A 20296-nucleotide genomic window follows, 5' to 3' on the forward strand; every position below is an offset into this window, starting at 1 on the left:
TCCCTTTGGGCAAGGATCATCTCTTTCCTGTCATCCATTTAGAATCTGTGGCCTCAATATGAATCCTGTGGACCTGAACATTGACTGCTTGGTCGCAAGAGAACATTTTGTCTTGTGGCTCCATTACACAATACTGGGCACGATCCCTTGCTCTTTAGAAAAGCTTTGAAGGGCCACCTAAGGGGTCACTGTGACTACATCCTGACCCTCCAGGCCTGACTGATTCCTGGTCTCCCTAGACACCATAACATGTTTACAGATATCCGTGTTGCCCAGGCCACAGACTTACTTTGAGCACCATTTTGAATGCTATGTTGATGCCTTGAACCCAAAATGGGAGCAATAATCAGGGTGGGGTGCAGGGCTTGATTGAATGCCGGGTACTGCAGCTGTTCCTGCTGCTCCCATCCAAACACCATGCACAGAAGGGGTCAGACATCTGGGGAGGGTGAAGCTCATAGCCTGGTGGGAAGCTGAAGCTAGGCCATGTGACCGACCCCTGCTGTGCATGGCCAAAAGCCAAAATCAGCGGGAATCAGCCGAGGCCCTGCGCTATATGCTCACTGCAGCTAAGGTCATTCATTGATGGTAGAGTGAAGGGCCTTCCCAGAGACCACACCGTGTGCCTATCCCTTCCTGCGTATGGAATTAATGATACACTACTTTATTCAATCTATAGGATTAATGGATCCTCTGCATAACTATCAATGGAGGTAGAAGAAATCCATGAGGTTTTGTATTGAAAACCATGGAGTATCTGCTGTACCTATGATGGAGCAAGGATTCGCACGTTACGCGACTTGCTGTACTCATGAACCTCGAATAATCATTAACGTTATAATCAACAATGTGTGTCGTATTAATATTGCACTTTTACACTACACGCGGGTGTCCCAGAGACGCTTGCCTATGTGTTTGCTAATCCTAACACCGCTTGCCTACTGACTGATCGCTGCTTTGCAGGATTCTAGTCTGCACATGCGTCGGTTATACCCACATGATGTGACGCACTCGCAGTTCTGGAGGGAATTTTTCGCTCATGCGCAGTATTGCAAACATGGACGCTTTGTTTCTAACATGCAACTCGCTTGCCACCGCTGCTTTCGCACAGCTGTTTCGTTCTGCCTAACTCCTAATGCTATAGTTATTACAAAATAAGGGATATAGTATAGTCAATCCTGGTATACAGTGTATTCATTTTTTTTTGTGTTTCTAAATTCTTTTCGCTTACTTTTCATGTATCGAACATTATGGGCCTGGGAGCGGTGCACCTCTCCATCTTTGAAGCCTGTGTGGTACTCACCACGTGATGGGAGCATTCGAGTCTTGCAACAGTGGAACTCAGCCAGCTGGCTGCCGAAGCTGAGATGCTCCTGGGAACAAACCTACGACCCAGCGAGAAGACTCGAATCTACACCTACGATTGTAACAATGTAATATTTGCACTCTGTACGCTATTGTCTCTGTATTTCTATGCCATGGGAACTGGAACGTAAGGGGTGGGTTCAATAAACTGAATATTAATTGTGGGAACATCAAATTCTAGGTGGTGACAATGACCAAACCACCTCTCTTGTCCAATCCAAAGTTGGGGATCCTTTCATTTGCAACATTTGTGGGTGGTCCACTGACCCGAAAACAGTATAACTAGCCTAGGTTTAGCTAGAGAAATTGTCCGACTTGTCCGAATAGCTGACCTGTCACTGACCCTACGAACTCTATAGGTGATTGATACAGAGAGCTGCGGAGCACTCTGTCCGTAATTTCCACAATCTCAGTCTGGGGTGGAGAAACCTTAAGTGCTGGCGAAGCACTTTTACTGGGAGATTCGAGAACCCAATCGGGGTTATTGGCAGATTCCTTGCAGAGAGGGCGTAGCGCAGGCGTTGCATCCGAAGCTGCAGGTGTTGGTCGTACCCTTTGATGAGCCCGGTCCTGATCCAAATCCTGGGGTGGTTCTGTCCTGACTGTCCATGAGCTGTACCTGCTCGCCTACTGGCATCCTAAATCCTTGAGGGCCCTTTCCCGCCTTTCCCAACTGACCCGTGGCCAGGGTTAGTCTTCGTCCTGTTCTAGGTAAATATAATTTGTGTGGGTGTTCGTCTATTCTAAATCTTTTTTCTCCTATTTTCCAAATAAAGCAAACTTGCCTATGTTATTCCCTGTCTTCATATAAAGTTGCCTTTCATGCAAAGCGTTTACTAGCATGTTCCATATTTCTCCCTACCTTTAGTCAAAACCTCTAATCTGTTTGCCTATGCAGTATGTTCCATTCTTACCCTCCTTTAGAGAATAAGTACTTGTTGGCATAGAAATTTTTATGAGTGATGTTTCCTTTGTTTAGACCTATAGTATATTAGAAAATTATCTTGATTAGTATGTTCCTTTTCTTTACCCGCCTTTAGTAACATTGAGAAGTCTATAGTACATAATAGCATGTTCCTTATTTCCCAACCTTAGAATTTTCAAATCTCAAAAGCTACTTACTTTGATTCATAGCTACACCGTGCTTCTGATCTTAGTTATTGATAGTCTGATCTGTGTAAATCTCATTCTCATGGCATATGGAAATTCATTTTGATAACTAGATAAAATTTTGAAAACCTATTGTGTTTGTGATTATTGAAAGGTATAAATCGTAATTCAATTGTACATTGTAATTTGTTTAGTGTTATCTTTCTACCCCTGATAGCTCATGATCCGTCGAGATCATAGGTACCTGTGACAAGGATTGGTAAGTCAGGTACACGAAAATAGAAAGAAAGGAAACTCGAATTGCCGAATAGCGGTGTGTAGGTTACCTGATTCATAAAAGTAGTAAGCACGTTATGGGCCCAAGTGCGTATGTTTGGTAAAATAAAGAGTCGGGTGACCTGCGCGCGCTATCAGTAATTTTCTGGTAGCAGAGGATGGCTAGGACTAGTTAAGATAGGTAGATAAGATATTTGCTGATGAACCGTGAAAAATAAAATGTGCTGCTAAAAATAATTTTTTTCCAATTATCGATCGATCTAAATGCTATTGTTTTGAAATTTTATAACGTGTATTATTTTATGAAATGCTGATATATTAATTAATGTGATTAACAAATTGTTAGTGACTGTTATATGTTGTCTAGAATCCCCGGGGAATAGAATAGCGGGTGGTGAGCAGAATCCACTCGGCTGTGAGGTCACTGGCTGTGAGGAAGATTAGTGCATGGTTAGGCAGAACTGGAAGCGCTAATTAGGGTTTCTGTATGAATTATTGAAGTAACGATAGTAACGAGATCGCTAATGAAACTTCAGTTGTGATATCACCTAGTAAGGGTCACACGTGGAAGGAGTAGTAGGTTCATCGGAGCTTGAGTGAGAGCAAAGGAGTTCACTGGTGAAACTTTAGACTTAGTATATATCCCGGAAAGAAGTGGATGAGTCAAAGAAGTAGCAGGTTCTCTAATGCTTGTGTGAAGGGTAGGCAGAAGGGTCTATCCGTAGTGTATGAAAAGTAGACGAAAGAGGTTTACTTGCAGTGAAACAAATCTTACTTTTAGACACTCGAGTACAGTTGTGAATGTTATACGTTGTAAACTAAATAGAGCACTTGCACTTTAAGAAAAGAATTCAAAGTTTCCGTTACCTTGTGAAGGAGGGAGTCAGTTGCGGAGCTGCGCTGACGTCACTCCGTGCCGTGCTGGTATTGGTCGAGGCAGCGGGTGTGTCACGGAGCTGGTATTGTAAAGGAGGGGTGAGTGCCGGAGCGTGAGACCGCGTCTCGCGAAAAGGCCGCGCATCCATTGGTCGAGAATATTTGCAATCCCAGTGTTGATTGGTTGTTGAAAATTGAAAGACGCGCTACTATTGGAAGCACATTTGTAAACAAAATTACGCACTTTGAGCTTGAAGATACCTTGACGAGGTGTATGTGGTATCCCAAATTTTTACCTGATTCGAAAAATCTAGGTTTCCATAAGGAGCACATGCTAAGAGGTAGACCTTACAATATGTACGGAAACAAGAGAAAAATGTCATTTGCTGACAAGATCAAGAATTATTTCAAGAAAGATAAACCCATCAGAACTAGAGAGGGTGTGATTATTCCACCACCTAATACTCCCGCATCATTTATGATGTTTGACAAAGGGTATCATACCTGTGTATGGTTGGAGAATTGGGTAAAGTACACCGAAGATGACGGAATCCTAGCGTTCCCCCTAGATGGTACCTTTAACAGTGGAATTTTGTTTAATTGAAGGACCCGAATGAATGACTTACATCCCAGACCAAGATTGACTCAGTATGAGGCTTTAGAAGAATGGGAGATTGAGGCCTTAGAGCGAGACAGACCCAGAATGGATAAGGGAGTGAGTAAATGGTACCCGAAATTGCAGCGAGATGCCAAAGAGAAAAAGATGAAACAGTGGAGACAGAATATGATGGTCGAGGGACTATTTCCAGTATTTGGGGTAAACGAACCCGAGGGAGGAAAAAGGACAGAGAAAACCCGACACTTAATGGCTATGGGTGATTCGGAAGATGAATACCTGGAGGATTTATTAATGAAAAATCCCCCACCGTATGATGAGGAATCTAGGTCCCTGAGCTCGAAAAACCCTTTTTTCCGACACCCTAGAGAAAGAAGGGCCAGTGAAACAGATGCAGCAGGTAAAGGGGGATTTTGTAGGCCTGATACAACGATCCCAAATTATAGACCATTCGGTGATGAGAGACCAGGTATGGCAATCCCAACTGCCCCGAGTCTATACCCTCCTTTGGTAACCCAAGTAATGCATGACACCACTATTGAAAGGGTTTTACAAGAACGAGAGAGAGAAGCTTTAGCCAAACAGAGAGATGAGCTCATTCAGAAAATAGCACAGATAAAGCCCAGTCCTGAAGCGCTGACAATTCCAGTAACTATTGGTCCAGTTATTCCTCTTTATGGGGATAGACAGGCTAGTCCAAAAACTCCAGTTATTACACCAGTTGTAGCACCGCCCAGAAAAGAGCCTCTCATAGTCGTCATAGTCATCATAGTCGATGAACAGGCAAGTGAATGCGAATCTGTGGTCTCCCTGATGGATCTGCCCATAAGGGAACCAGAAAGCAGTGTACCACGGACCAGGACTCAGACTAGTGCAAGGGATGTCCTGATAGAGACAGCTTCAGGTACTCGAAATGCCACGGTAGTAACTCCGGAAGAGATAGATAGATGGACCCGAGAATTGGAGAAGGAAACTCCTCAGCCGAAACCATTAGATATATACAAGCTAAGAATAGAGCTGGAGGAACTGATGGTTGGGAATGTGGGATTGGACAGGTTAAATACACTTGATGAAGAGGAGTTGCTGTTCATATGCAAAAGCCTTACCCGGAACACCAGAGTGTTCCATGAGAAGTTAATGGACACTGCAGAAAATATGGGAATAGATGTTAGCAAATCCAAAGTATTACAAAAGCCTTATAGAGCAGAATTTTCCGACAAAGATTTAGAAAATATGAATGTGTCGGGGAAAAAGATGCAGATAAAGGAATTGCTAAACCTATTATAGAAATGGGGAGATCTAGACAAATGGAAAGCCAGGTGGGCAAAGAAAAAGGAAGACAGTAAGGCCAGACCAAAGACTTCTGAATATGTCCTAAAGGAAGTTGACAAGGCAGAAAATTTGTATCCCATGAGAGAAGTGCCAGGTGGGAAGTATGTACATGTCCCATGGTCCAGACAAGACATAGTGTCATTTACGAATGATTTTCCGAAATTAAGAGAGAAGCCTGTAGAGTGGTATAGACAGGTCGACAGATTCGTTAAGGTCCAAAAATGTCTCCTGAAGGACCTGGATGGGTTCTTCGACATTGTTGTTCCTGTAGATTTGTGGACAGAATGTAAAATTGCAGTTGATTGGCCCAGTGAAGAGTATGAAAGAGACTCCAGAACCGGAGCTCCCTCACCGGAGGTAATGAGACAGTATGACAAGGTAATATTGTATTTGAAAGGAAAGGTGCCAGCCAAAGAAACTGATAGGACCCGAATAGATAGAACTACCCAAAATCGTGATGAAACTGTACATTCATATTATGAACGACTGCTACAGGTATTCAAAACCTACAGTGGAATCGATAACATTGAAATGAAGGATATGACTCATTTCATTTACCGATTCGTGTTGGGGTTGAGAGTGACCTGAAATCTCACAATGGATTAGAGATAATAAAATCTGTTGGCAGGGAAAACCCATAGATGAGGTCCTGAAGTACGCCAAATATTGCGAGGATGAAATGGAGAACAAAAGAAAAGCCCTAAAAGAAAAAGTCATGTGGGCACAAGTGAAATTGGCCGAACAACAAGAAAAGCAGTTAGGAAAAATGAATAATAATACCCCGAATACAGGCACTGGGGGTGGAGGGAAACCCCGAGTAAAAATGAGTGGAGAGGAAGCCAAGAAGAAATTTCCGTGCCACGGGTGCGGTCAGATAGGGCACTGGAGAGACGAATGTCCAATGCTCCAGCATGATAATGTACAAAATAATGATTTAAATCCACAGGTGCAGAAAGAGGGACCACGAAAAACCCAGCAACAGGTAAAACAGAGTCAGTTGCCTCGTGCACCTAGACCTAATTATAGGAACAAAGATCAGCGGAATGAGGAGGTCGAGGTATGGGAAAGAAGGGAGGATAGAAATGCAGCAACCTCGCAATTCCTGTTGAATGATACATTCCTCTGTGATGAACCTTACTGACGGGGCCTGAGGGGGGAGGACGAGGAGTGCGTACTTGGCGCCTCCTTACCAGTAGACCAGACAGGGCCATACATTGAAGGAAAGGTTGAAGGAAATGACGTCACCTTTCTGTTGGACACTGGTGCTACCCGTTCTACTGTGAGAACAGCAGACGTTCCAAACCTACCCCTCTCGGGAGAAGCCATCCAAGTAGTGGGTGTGTCTAATCAAATAATTAGTACCCCAGTAACCGAACCAATGGAGATTTCCATAGGGAATTTTAAAGAAATTCACAGATTTGTCGTCTGTGATTCCAGTCCTGTGAACTTATTGGGACATGATTTGTTGTGCAAAATGAACTGTACCATCTTTTGCACACCAAAAGGCATTGAAATTCAGACCCCAGATGAAGACGGACTGTACAAATTAATGTTATTAAGGCCTGCCTCCGAAATTAAGAAATTGACAATACAAGACTTACCTGAAGAGCTCCAACAGACAGTGATACCAGAGGTGTGGGATTTCACTGAAAAGATGTAGGATTGATGGCAAATGTAGACCCAATTCAAATAGCCATAAAACCAAATGCAATTTACCCAAATACCAAGCAGTATAAAATGAATGCAGAAGTGAAAGCCGGAGTTGCCATTGAAATAAAAAGATTGCTAGAAGCAAACATCATACAGGAAGTAATGAGCAGTCCTTGTAATTCGCCCATAATTGAGATCAAAAAGCCTAGTGGGAAGTACAGGGTAGTGCAGGACCTGCGCAAGGTAAACACGATTGTTGTCCCTTGTTGTCCTATTGTGCGAAACCCTGCAGTGATTTTGTACCAAATTCCATGGAATTCTGGATGGTTTACCGTCATTGACTTATGTCACGCATTCTTTTCCATCCCATTGCATCCAGACAGCAAATTTCTTTTCTCATTTGAATTTGACAGCCATGTCTACGCCTGGAATCGTGTTCCTCAGGGGTACACAGAGAGTCCTTAGATTTTCAATCAGATTTTAAAAAGATGCCTTGAATCATTAGTCTTGCCTAGAGAATCGGTTTTGGTCCAATACATAGACGACCTCTTGGTGGCGTCTAAAAGTCGGAACGACTGTGTTACTGATACCATTGCATTATTGAATCACTTAGGTAAAGGAGGACATAAAGTATCACCAGACAAGTTACAATTCTGTAAGAATTCTGTGAAATATCTGGGGCACCAGACAGAAAAAAATATCCGAAAAGTTACTTCAGAAAGAATTAGGATTATTCGAGACATGGAATTGCCCCATACGCAGAAAGAAGTCAGAATGTTTCTAGGAGTAGTAGGTTACTGTAGACAGTGGATTGTGGGATTTGCAGTGCTGGCAAAACCATTAATAAAAATGACCAAGAAAGGAGCTAAGGATCCAGTTGAATGGGATGATGAAAGCATGACATCCTTTGTGAAATTGCGAAACTGTCTGTGTTCGGCTCCTGCATTAGGAATGCCTGACTATTCAAAAGACTTTGCCCTGTTTTGTGACACACGAGACAATTGTGCACTCTCCGTCCTAACCCAAGTTCATGGACTGACTAGACGTCCGGTGGCATATTTCTCTGCTATCTTAGATCCGGTGGCTGCAGGATTGCCTGGATGTCTGAAGGCAGTAGCTCCAACTTGCACGAGTCTTGAACAAAGTGAATCCATTGTCATGGGACATCCGGTAACTGTGTATGTTCCCCACACTGTTGTAATTTTACTGACCCGAACCAAAACACAGTACCTCACACCTAGTCGGCTGACTAAGTATGAAAGAATCCTAGTGGGTGCAGCAAATGTAACGATTGCTCGATGTAACATACTGAATCCAGCTACCTTGTTACCTAATACACAGGGTGCAGAAGTTGAGGGAGAGATCGAGCATAATTGCACTAATCTGACTGAATTTAGCACCAAACCACGCCCAGACATCAAGGAAACAGCTTTGCCAATAGAAGACCTTGAATATTTTGTAGATGGGTCATGTTTAAGACATGAGGATGGAGGTCTAAGTGCTGCATATGCTGTAGTTACTCTAGAAAAGACAATTGAAGCATCCTACTTATTTGAAGTAAAATCTGCACAAGTAGCCGAATTGGTTGCATTGGCAAGGGCCTGTAAAAATGGGAAAAACAAAAGAGTAACCATATACACTGATAGCCAGTATGGTTACGGGGTTGTGCATGACTTCGGCCAATTGTGGCTGCAAAGAGAATTCATGACTTCCTCAGGTACCCCTATCAGAAATGGAAAAGTGGTACAGAACCTACTGGAAGCAATTCAGTTACCAAAAGAATTGGCAGTGGTCAAGTGTGCTGCTCACAAATCTGGCAACGACAATGTGACAGCAGGCAACAGATATGCTGACCAAGTAGCCCAATATTGTGCGAGACATAGAATGTCATTGAACATCAAATTGGGGGGAGTCGGAAACAGCTGCCAACTTATGGTGTTTGAGGATGTATCAACTTGGGAGGAACTGAAAGGGTTGCAACAGGCTGCAGAACCAGAAGAAAAAGGAAGATGGGAGAAAGATGGTTGTCAACCAAGGGATAGAGATGGTGTCATTGTCTGTAATAAGGGTATGCCTGTCTTGCCAGACAGTATGATTGCTCCCATGGCCAGACTGATACATGGAGACTCACACATAGGGAGAGATGCGATGGTCCGTGTTTTCAAACAAATGTGGTACAATTCGAAGTTCAGGAACATTGCAGAGGCACTTTGCCAGAGGTGTTTAACTTGTCAGCAGTTTAATCCTGGGAAGAAAACAGTAGTGTTACCAAGTACAATTGGAAAGGCAGAGGGTCCTTTTATCAGACTACAGGTTGACTTTATTCAGTTACCCATGTGCAAAGGAAACAAGTACGTACTGGTCATAATCTGCCTGTTCTCAAGATTGGTGGAAGCTTACCCAGCAAAGAGAAATGATGCTATTACTGTAGCCAAGTTGTTACTAAGGGAACTGATACCTAGGTTCGGTTTCCCAGTCACAATTGAATCGGACAGAGGTGGGCATTTTGCCAATGACGTAATAACTCAGCTCTATGAAGCATTCAAAATTACCCAAAAACTGCATTGTGCATATCATCCAGAGGCTTCTGGAGTAGTCGAACAGGTGAATGGCACTATAAAGTCAAGGCTGGGAAAAATGTGTAACTCAACTGGATTGAATTGGATAGACGCTTTACCACTTGTCCTGATGGGACTAAGAAGCATCCCAGACCGAAAGACAGGCGTGAGTCCCCATGAGATACTAATGGGAAGAGTGATGCGGCAGGCATGGGTACCAGGACACAAACTGCTAAGTATTTCTGATGATTTGGTACTAGAATACTGCAAGCAGCTGGGTGACCAAGTGCGTTCTATCTCTCACCAGATTGGGGAGGACGCCGTCGCCAGGCCAACAACTCCAGTCCATAATCTGAACCCAGGCGATTGGGTTGTGTTAAAGAAACACACCCGGAAGAGTTGTCTTGCACCAAAGTGGGGAAAACCAAGACAAGTGATTCTCGTCACCACAACTGCGGTAAAGTGTGCAGGCGTGCCAAAGTGGAACCATGCCAGTCATACCAAGAGGGTGACTGAAGAAGAAGCGACTGAGGCTGAAGGTTGTGCAGCTGAGGGGTCTCCAGACGAGGGTCCGGAACTAGCTGATGACGAACAACCGAGCACCAGTCAAGATGAATGGATCCCTGTAGACGATCTGATTCTTGATCCAATAAGAACCAGAAAATACTCCTACTTAGATAGAGAGTGGGATAGTGAGGACGAGACAGAAACAGACAGAGAAAATCAGGTTATCGAGAATCACGTCAAACCTGATAAGGAGAAAGGTCAGATAGGGACAGAACAAGTTATCGACACACCTCCAAGAACTCCAGAAACTGAAAAGGGACAGTTAGAAATTAGGGCTGAAGTTCATGCGGAAGAAAATCAAGGGTTCGAAGTGTATGAACAGGACCAGATAGAAATAGACGAATGTGTTCAGGAGACCGAATTTGAAACAAACCAAAGTCAAAGTCAGCACACACCTGAACAAGGCCAGCTTAGAAACCAGGCGGAAGAAACTGAAGGAAGACCTGGGACTAGTCAGACAGGAAGGGACGAAGATACCGTTGAAATAAATGTGCCACAACTGAACGAAAACAAAAGAGCACGTGAAGAAAGCCAGATCACAGTGCCAGTTAAAAGCCTAAAAAAAGAAGAAGAGTGAACCCAGATTCATAAAGAGACTGAAATTAAGATTAAAAACTGTAGAGGAAAAGCTAGAAGACCGGAAAAGGGCCGCCAGTGAAAAAGAGAGAGCTGGAGCCCAACCTAAAAGAAGGAGTAGCAGAATAAAAAGACAAAACGAAAATTATCGAGGTCCCGAATGGACTTACTTAGTACTGGAAGAATTTGAAGACCTCGAGATAAGTGACGAAAGTGACGAAGAATTGGTTGCTGATCAGGGTTCCGAAGAAGAAGACCCAACCTGAAGGTTAACCTGCGTAAGCTACCTGTGTAAAGTTACAAAGAGGGGTTAGAAAACTTCTTTTAAGTCACAATGTCTGATTCAAGTGTGAATGGAAGACCTAGACAGAATTGCTGTAAAACATGCTGTAAAATATGTTTGTGTTGTGTAGCAATAGTACTCATATTATGGATAGGACTAACAATCACAATACCGTTCATGTTCAGCAAGGACTCTAACCTGTATCCTACTAAACAAGTGACAAAGGACTCAGAAGTTCTGCAAACAGAAGAGACACCACGTAGTATAGAAAGACGTGAGAAAACATTTAACCTTAGACAGACAAAACGGACGTAGATGCATCAGATGAGGGAGGGCTACATTATCACAGAATCAAAAACAGAACACATTTAAACGTATTTGCAAACCTTTTAGTACACTATGTAGAAGCCATGGAAATAGAAGATTGCTATGTCTGTATGAAGCTACCCACTTCTGTAGCTGAAGGTGTGACCTATCACCATCTACCCCTAACCTATGGAATTTCCTGTAGTATTTTAGCAAGCTTATTTTACAGAGGCACCCTACAGTATTACTATTCAAACTCTGACGTGATTTTTTCAGAACTTCCTATTCGGGGAAACCTGAATATTGTACATACCAAGAGCGATGTGACACGGTATATGGGAGAATATTTTCTGACAGTAGGTATTATAGATTTAGGTGAAGCACACAGAGATAACTTGACCTGTTCATTACACGAACAAGAGAAAATGTTCCTGAATATGGTAGAGAAAAGAAGGGAAAGTTACCAAAGAAAAGCCAATGATAAAAGACAGAAAACTCCTAAATGGGCAGAAAACATGGAAAACACCTCGAATGGTGAGGCTAATCCTGCATTGTTGTTGGACTTCGAAAGAAAAGGGAAACTCTGCCTTCATAGGGAAAAGACTAGCTATTATAATAATGTATTCATCGGTTCCAGTGAATGTGAACACAATTATAAGGTAATTGGAGGTTGGGGATTCAAAAATGGGTCAGAACCTGTGTTTCCCGGAATTTATTATATATGTGGAAACAGGGCTTATTTCAAATTGCCAGATCACTGGTATGGAAGCTGCTATTTTGGCATTGTCTTCCCGCAAATATACCATGTGAACAACGCCGCTGGAAGCAATGAAAATACTAATGGTTTAGTGCGTAGTAGAAGAGAAAGCGTAGGAGAAATTATAGGTGATATATTTAGTGCATTGATACCTGGAGTGGGAGTGGTTCTGAACACACACCGAATTTGCAAATTGTCTACAGTGGTGGATCGGTTATCTACTGACACCGCTGCTGGTTTCCTACTGGTCAATACTGAGATGGTTGCGATCAGATCTATGGTTTTACAAAATCGACTTGCTCTTGATATCTTATTGGCAAAAGAGGGCGGAGTCTGCAGAATATTGAAAGCGCAACATTGTTGCACTTACATTCCTGATAAGAGTGTTGAAATTAAGAAATATGTGAAAAACATTACTAATTTGGAAAAGGAACTCAAACCACTGGAGGTTGACAGTGCCTGGAAGAGACTAACTGATGGTCTCTCCTCTGTAGGTAGTTGGTTTTCTAACATAGGTAAGAGTCTTGTGAGTAAAATACTGATGCCAATAGCAGGAATAAGTTTAATTGTGCTAATCATAATAATTTGCTGCAAATGTCAAAAATGCAGAAAGAAGTATGCTGTGAATAAGAGAGGAGTGAAAAGGAATGTTGATGAGCTTGAATTAGAAGAGCTGAAAAATCAGATCTACAAGAGAGCCAAACATTTCCATCCTAATAAGGATGCAGAAAAAAGGTTCAACAACAAGTTTGTTGAAATTGAGATGAGTGAAATGTGAAAGAGAAAGTTGGCATCTGGTTCCATTAATAGTGATGATGGTAAATATCATCAAAGAGGTGATTGATGGAGCAAGGATTCGCACGTTACGCGACTTGCTGTACTCATGAACCTCGAATAATCATTAACGTTATATTCAACAATGTGTGTCGTATTAATATTGCACTTTTACACTACACGCGGGTGTCCCAGAGACGCTTGCCTATGTGTTTGCTAATCCTAACACCGCTTGCCTACTGACTGATCACTGCTTTGCAGGATTCTAGTCTGTGCATGCGTCGGTTATACCCACATGATGTGACGCACTCGCAGTTCTGGAGGGAATTTTTCGCTCATGCGCAGTATTGCAAACATGGACGCTTTGTTTCTAACATGCAACTCGCTTGCCACCGCTCCTTTCGCACAGCTGTTTCGTTCTGCCTAACTCCTAATGCTATAGTTATTACAAAATAAGGGATATAGTATAGTCAATCCTGGTATACAGTGTATTCATTTTTTTTGTGTTTCTAAATTGTTTTCGCTTACTTTTCATGTATCGAACATTATGGGCCTGGGAGCGGTGCGCCTCTCCATCTTTGAAGCCTGTGTGGTACTCACCACGTGATGGGAGCATTCGAGTCTTGCAACAGTGGAACTCAGCCAGCTGGCTGCTGAAGCTGAGATGCTCCTGGGAACCAACCTACGACCCAGCGAGAAGACTCGAATCTACACCTACGATTGTAACAATGTAATATTTGCACTCTGTACGCTATTGTCTCTGTATTCCTATGCCATGGCAACTGGAATGTAAGGGGTGGGTTCAATAAACTGAATATTAATTGTGGGAACATCAAATTCTAGGTGGTGACAATGACCTAACCACCTCTCTTGTCCAATCCAAAGTTGGGGATCCTTTCATTTGCAACATTTGTGGGTGGTCCACTGACCCGAAAACAGTATAACTAGCCTAGGTTTATCTAGAGAAATTGTCCGACTTGTCCGAATAGCTGACCTGTCACTGACCCTACGAACTCTATAGGTGATTGATACAGAGAGCTGCGGAGCACTCTGTCCGTAATTTCCACAAACTCAGTCTGGGGTGGAGAAACCTTAAGTGCTGGCGAAGCACTTTTACTGGGAGATTCGAGAACCCAATCGGGGTTATTGGCAGATTCCTTGCAGAGAGGGCGTAGCGCAGGTGTTGCATCCGAAGCTGCAGATGTTGGTCGTACCCTTTGATGAGCCCGGTCCTGATCCAAATCCTGGGGTGGTTCTGTCCTGACGGTCCATGAGCTGTACCTGATCGCCTACTGGCATCCTAAATCCTTGAGGGCCCTTTCCCGCCGTTCCCAACTGACCCGTGGCCAGGGTTAGTCTTTGTCCTGTTCTAGGTAAATATAATTTGTGTGGGTGTTCGTCTATTCTAAATCTTTTTTCTCCTATTTTCCAAATAAAGCAAGCTTGCCTATGTTATTCCCTGTCTTCATATAAAGTTGCCTTTCATGCAAAGCGTTTACTAGCATGTTCCATATTTCTCCCTACCTTTAGTCAAAACCTCTAATCTGTTTGCCTATGCAGTATGTTCCATTCTTACCCTCCTTTAGAGAATAAGTACTTGTTGGCATAGAAATTTTCATGAGTGATGTTTCCTTTGTTTAGACCTATAGTATATTAGAAAATTATCTTGATTAGTATGTTCCTTTTCTTTACCCGCCTTTAGTAACATTGAGAAGTCAATAGTACATAATAGCATGTTCCTTATTTCCCAACCTTAGAATTTTCAAATCTCAAATGCTACTTACTTTGATTCATAGCTACACCGTGCTTCTGATCTTAGTTATTGATAGTCTGATCTGTGTAAATCTCATTCTCATGGCATATGGAAATTAATTTTGATAACTAGATAAAACTTTGAAAACTTCTTGTGTTTGTGGTTATTGAAAGGTATAAATCGTTATTCAAATGTACATGGTAATTTGTTTAGTGTTATCTTCCTACCCCTGCTAGCTCCTGATCCGTCGAGATCATAGGTGCCTGTGACAAGGATTGGTAAGTCAGGTACACGAAAATAGAAAGAAAGGAAACTCGAATTGCCGAATAGCGGTGTGTAGGTTACCTGATTCATAAAAGTAGTAAGCACGTTATGGGCCCAAGTGCGTATGTTTGGTAAAATAAAGAGTCGGGTGACCTGAGCGCGCTATCACCTATAAATTGTAAAAAAATGATTTTTATTTAAACAAATATGCATTTATAAAGTAAAGGTGGGTCTGAGAAGAGCCTTTGTGCTCATTATGTGTTTTGTGCAGAACTATAGACAGAATTCGATTTATTGTTTAGGTTGCTGAAGATGATCCTATTTCTTTCTGCTGTGAAATGTATTTCATCCCTTCTGAAAATTCAAGGCATTTCAAATCAGATGTGATTGTAGCCAGATTCCCTGCCATGGTACTGGATGTATACTGAAAGCACTTTGTTGAAAGGATTCCGGGGTTTGTTTATTTTTAGGCTAAACTGGTCTGACTATATCTACTTTTGGGATTATAGAAGCCAGCCTATACAAACGCTGGCCAGAGAGAAGACATGCATTAACTTTTGGAAGATTTGTTTCCTTTTGAAAAATAAAACAACACTGTGAACTGTGCCTAAAGCATTCCCTCCATAATGCAGAATCATTACATCTGGGTTTGCACATCGAGAAATGATGCCCACCAAACCTAGAAGTTGACACCATTTCTTTTCACAGATGCCAATCTATGTAAAGTCAATATTAGGCATTCCCATATCATTGTTACCTCCACATGCTCTAGCAAAAAAGTAACCCTCTGTCCAGCACTGACTCTATAGCTGGAGGTCCTGTGAACCTCAAAGAATGAACCACAGAATTAAAAGACTTCAGCAAAAAGCAGTGATTTGAATAGAAAACATGTTTTTTAATGTAATTGCATTGTGAAACAGGAATAAAATGTTAGCTTACAAATAAAGGCGCAGTAAGAGTTAGCCAATAGATTGAGTCTCTTACTTCCTAAGAATTAGCTTCACCTTCTCAGCTGTGCAAGGGGACACCATGCAGTGGAAGGCATGGACCCTGCAGTGACAGGTTTAAACTCAGAAGGTGATACGAAGTCTACCAATGATGATGAACAGGATGTGCAAGGTCAGCTTCCATCGGAAAATGTAAATCTGGAAACCCGTGTATAGAAGAAAGGGACATTATATTATTACGTAAAGATATTAAGGGTATGTCTTGGGGTAGCATTACATGATAAAGCTGAGTTTAGTTCACAGACTGAAAAGTGGTTGAATTTGCTTATTAAGGCTTTCATTTGATTATTTTTAAGACTTTCTACAAAGGTTTAGACCAATGGTTCTCAACATGTGGGTCAGGAAACCCCTCTGAACTGCACAAAGCCTACTCAGAAAATGAAATAATACAAGCTGATTAATAAAGTGTTTATAAATGAACAAGCAAAATGGAAAAATGGAAAATTTAAAAGCAAACATGTTAATGTGAAGAAATGTGACATTGGAAGATAAAAAGTGTGTTAGTGTCTAACGATTAATTTTGGGAGCAATGCAAGTGCATCAAACAGAATAAAGTATCGGCAATGGCCTCTAATGAATTTAGGCAAGCTCCAAACTTCCCATTAAAATTAAAAATTATGATTTTTTATATTTGTTTGTGAATTCAACAAAATATTTAATCATGTGTATATTTGATGAATACTTGTTTCTGTATTTGTGTGTATTGTTTTGCAGTCCAAATCAGCAAAATTACTTAGTCCAGTGTACAGGGATTCCAGTAATAACTTAGTCATGGTCACCAGAATTTCAATAAAGAGTAAGTGGGGGTCCACTGAAGTCAAAAGGTTTTGAACTACAGGTTGAGAGAATATGTAATTTGAGTGCTACTTAGTTTTTGTGCCAATGTTTTATTTTCTTACATTACTGCGAGGGATGTATGATGTATTGTTAAGGTTAAAGATCTTTACTAGTCAAGTTAATAAGACAATAAACTTGGGGAATTAAAGGAAAACTAACTAATGTATTTTCGTAGCAGGTTTCCGACTGTTGGACCCGGCCTCGTGGCGTGGTCCGACCCCTCCCGAGTGGCGGGCCTTAGACGACGCCGACTCGCTATCCAACCCGGATCATCCTTCGACAAGACTCTGCACGACCTATGACCACCCCGATCCGCCACCCCGGCAACCCACAACCACTGCCCTTGGAACTCTGCGCCCCCGGGCCGCCCCAGCCTTGCCGAGCCGGTGGGCACTCCGGACCCTCGTGCCAGGCCCGACGCCATCTTGGGCACACCATGTCGCAGACACGTGGCCTTGGCCGAGCCCGCCACGGCCCCAGCGAGCCCGCCAACGCGGCACCAGGATCCCCCCGGGGGTAGAGTGGCCACTCAACCAAGACCAAAGAAAGGGGAGTTTCGATGGCTCTCCAACCGTCCCCGGATGCCTGGTTTCGATCGGCCTCCGGCCTCCCTGGGCGCTGGCTCCACCCCCTGCTGGGTGTCTGGACACCATCATCCCGGCCCCTCCGACCACCAGGCGAGAGGGCCCGGACATCAAAAGACTGGAGTCCTATATCTGGGCCAGCCCCGGAGTAGGACGGGAGTTGTATCCCGGAGTCGAAGTCCTGCTGACGCTGTCGCGACTGACCCTGAGAAGAACTCTGTACTGAAACCCTCTTGGAGCCTGCTGGCGCTGCCGCGGTCCACCTTCACTGAAACCATCTTGGAGCCTGCTGGCGCTGCCGCGGTCCACCTTCGCTGAAACCATCTTGGAGCCTGCTGGCGCTGCCGCGGTCCACCTTCGCTGAAACCATCTTGGAGCCTGCTGGCGCTGCCGCGGTCCACCTTCGCTGAAACCATCTTGGAGCTTGCTGGCGCTGCCGCGGCCCACCTTCACTGAGACCATCTGGGAGCCTGCTGGCGCTGCAGCGGCCCTACTAGACGGAACCCCCCGGCTCGAGGATTGAGAGCCGTGCGTAGGGTATCCCTGCAACCTACCCTCAGTAAGACTGTCCCGCTACCCTGACCCCACTGTTACGAGACTCTCCACGAACCATCGTTCTGCTTGTACCTACTATCCCCGATATTTACTGCTATATAAAGAGTGAAGATCTTATCCTCGTGTGGTGTATATTTGTAGTGGTGTGATCTCTCTGCTGTACGATACTAGGAGAGGACCCTCGCATCGGAGGCCTCTCGACCTCGCTCGGTCTCTTTCACGAAGGAAGGGTAGGCCTATGGGTGGTCAGTCAGACATCTTCTGCCTCCCCCGGGCTGCCCTTTCCAACATTGGTGGCAGGCGCTGGGATCCGAGCCAACGCAAAATCGTACAGAGAGCGATCTACCCTCTACAACAGAAAAACACACAGCGACAATGACGACCCAGGAAACCGACCCACCTACAACATTGCAGAAGGAGAAGATGGAAGAATACAGCCACAAAGAGCTAAAGCAATTCTGTAAAGACTTGGGCATCGCTACCACTGGCCTAAGCACGAAAGACGACCTCAAAGCGGCCTTGCAGGCCTGGGTGGACAACCGAGACGGGCCGCCCCGAAATGAAGATAACACAAACGAACCATTGGAAACCAGCACACCCCCGACGGGGGAGAGAACCACAACACCAGGCACGAACCTCTTATACGAAGACGCCCGAGAACGAGAACGAAAACGAGAACACGAATTGGAGCTCGCACGACTCCGGCTAGACGGAGAGCTACAGCTAGCGGAAAAGAAAATGGCCCTCGAGCAACTACGGCTGGAGGGGGACCTGGAAGAGAAACGAAGACAACGTGACCTCGAAGAGAAAAGACTCGCGTATGAGCACGAACGAGGCCTAAAAGAATTAGAGCTCAAAGCCAAAATCAACGGGGACATCGCGACCGTGGCCAAGACCTCGGCCCCTCCTGTGGACACCAAGGTTCACCTACCAAAGGATGTCGTCAAAGAGTACTATAGAAACGACGACATCCAGCAATGGTTCAAGGCCTATGAGGTGGCCATGACCGCCCATCGGGTGCCCCTCAAGGACTGGGGCGCCGGCCTCTGGGGAAAGTTCGTCAACGAAGGGAGGGATGCCCTGCTCGAACTCCCTGACGCCAAAATGACCTCCTATGAACACATGAAAACCGCCCTACTCACACGATACGGACTCACCCCCGAAATGTACCGACAGAGATTCAGAGACTGTAAAAAGATCCCTGGTACCACATGGGTGGAATGCGTGAACTTTTTTAGCAGAGCTTTCGAGGATTTGGATCAAAGGCAGTCAGGTCACCACCTACCAGCAGTTGGTCGACCTCATGTTATGGGAGCATCTCTCCAATAATTGTTTCATCGAACTCCGGCAGCACCTCCTCGACAGCAAATTAACAGAACCACGGAAACTGGCGGTTGAAGCCGATCGATGGGCCAGCAACAGAGTACCCCGGAACGCAACCGGAGAGTACGGCCGAGGGTCCCCGGGGAACCACCGGCCGCGAGGCGGCGGAGCGGGCCCAGGCCGGGGCCGAGACGCCCTCCCGGGGTCTCCTCCCGCCTCCACGGCCCCAGCCTCGAGTCCAAGAGGGGCCCCCCCAGTCCGACCAGGGCCCCGCCCCAACGTTACTTGCCACCGATGCCAGCATCTGCGTCACTATGCCAATGATCCTCTCTGCCCCATGAACCAGCGGGCCGGCCCCACCGGCCCCCCCAACTGACAGATCACGGCCACTGCCCTGAGTGAGGAAAGGGACGAAGAAGTAGAGGTCCCTCTTGAGCAAATCTAATGGGAGCCCGCCGCCATGCTCTTGGCGTGTCTGGGCGAAAGAGACATGATCCCCCGAGACCAGATTTCGGTCAACACCCAGAAGTACCGCCAATGGGTCACCATTAATGGACGCCGGGCCGAGGCTCTTCGTGACACCGGGGCCAGCATCACAGCAGTCCGCTGCCATCTGGTGACCCCAGAACAAATCTTGCCACATGTCTTATGCCCCGTCCGGTCAGCGGACAATTCCGAGAGTCTGTGCCAGATGGCTCGCATCCCCTTCGAATGGGGGGGGAGTGTCCGGCATGTTGAAAGTCACCGTCCGGGATGATGGCCCGGTAGACTGCCTCCTGGGGAACGACCTAGAAAGCTCCCCCTGGGCCCAGATCGAGCGGAGAGAGCATCTGGGGATGCTAGGCCTTCCTGAATGGGTATGTGCAACGACCCGATCCATGACCACCCGAGACGGGGGCCTGAACAAAGCAGCTCCCCCTGAAGAAC

At 44.7% G+C, this 20296-nt stretch overlaps 1 protein-coding gene across 1 annotated transcript in view; it reads right to left on the minus strand.

Annotated features, from left to right (window-relative positions):
• The window catches only part of LOC147710051 (uncharacterized), a 356563-nt gene that overhangs the window by 6304 nt on the left and 329963 nt on the right, over nt 1–20296 (minus strand). The gene's annotated exons all lie outside the window — the stretch shown is intronic.

Source organism: Lissotriton vulgaris, chromosome 5, assembly GCF_964263255.1.
Source record: "Lissotriton vulgaris chromosome 5, aLisVul1.2, whole genome shotgun sequence".
In the NCBI taxonomy this organism is placed as follows: domain Eukaryota; kingdom Metazoa; phylum Chordata; class Amphibia; order Caudata; family Salamandridae; genus Lissotriton; species Lissotriton vulgaris.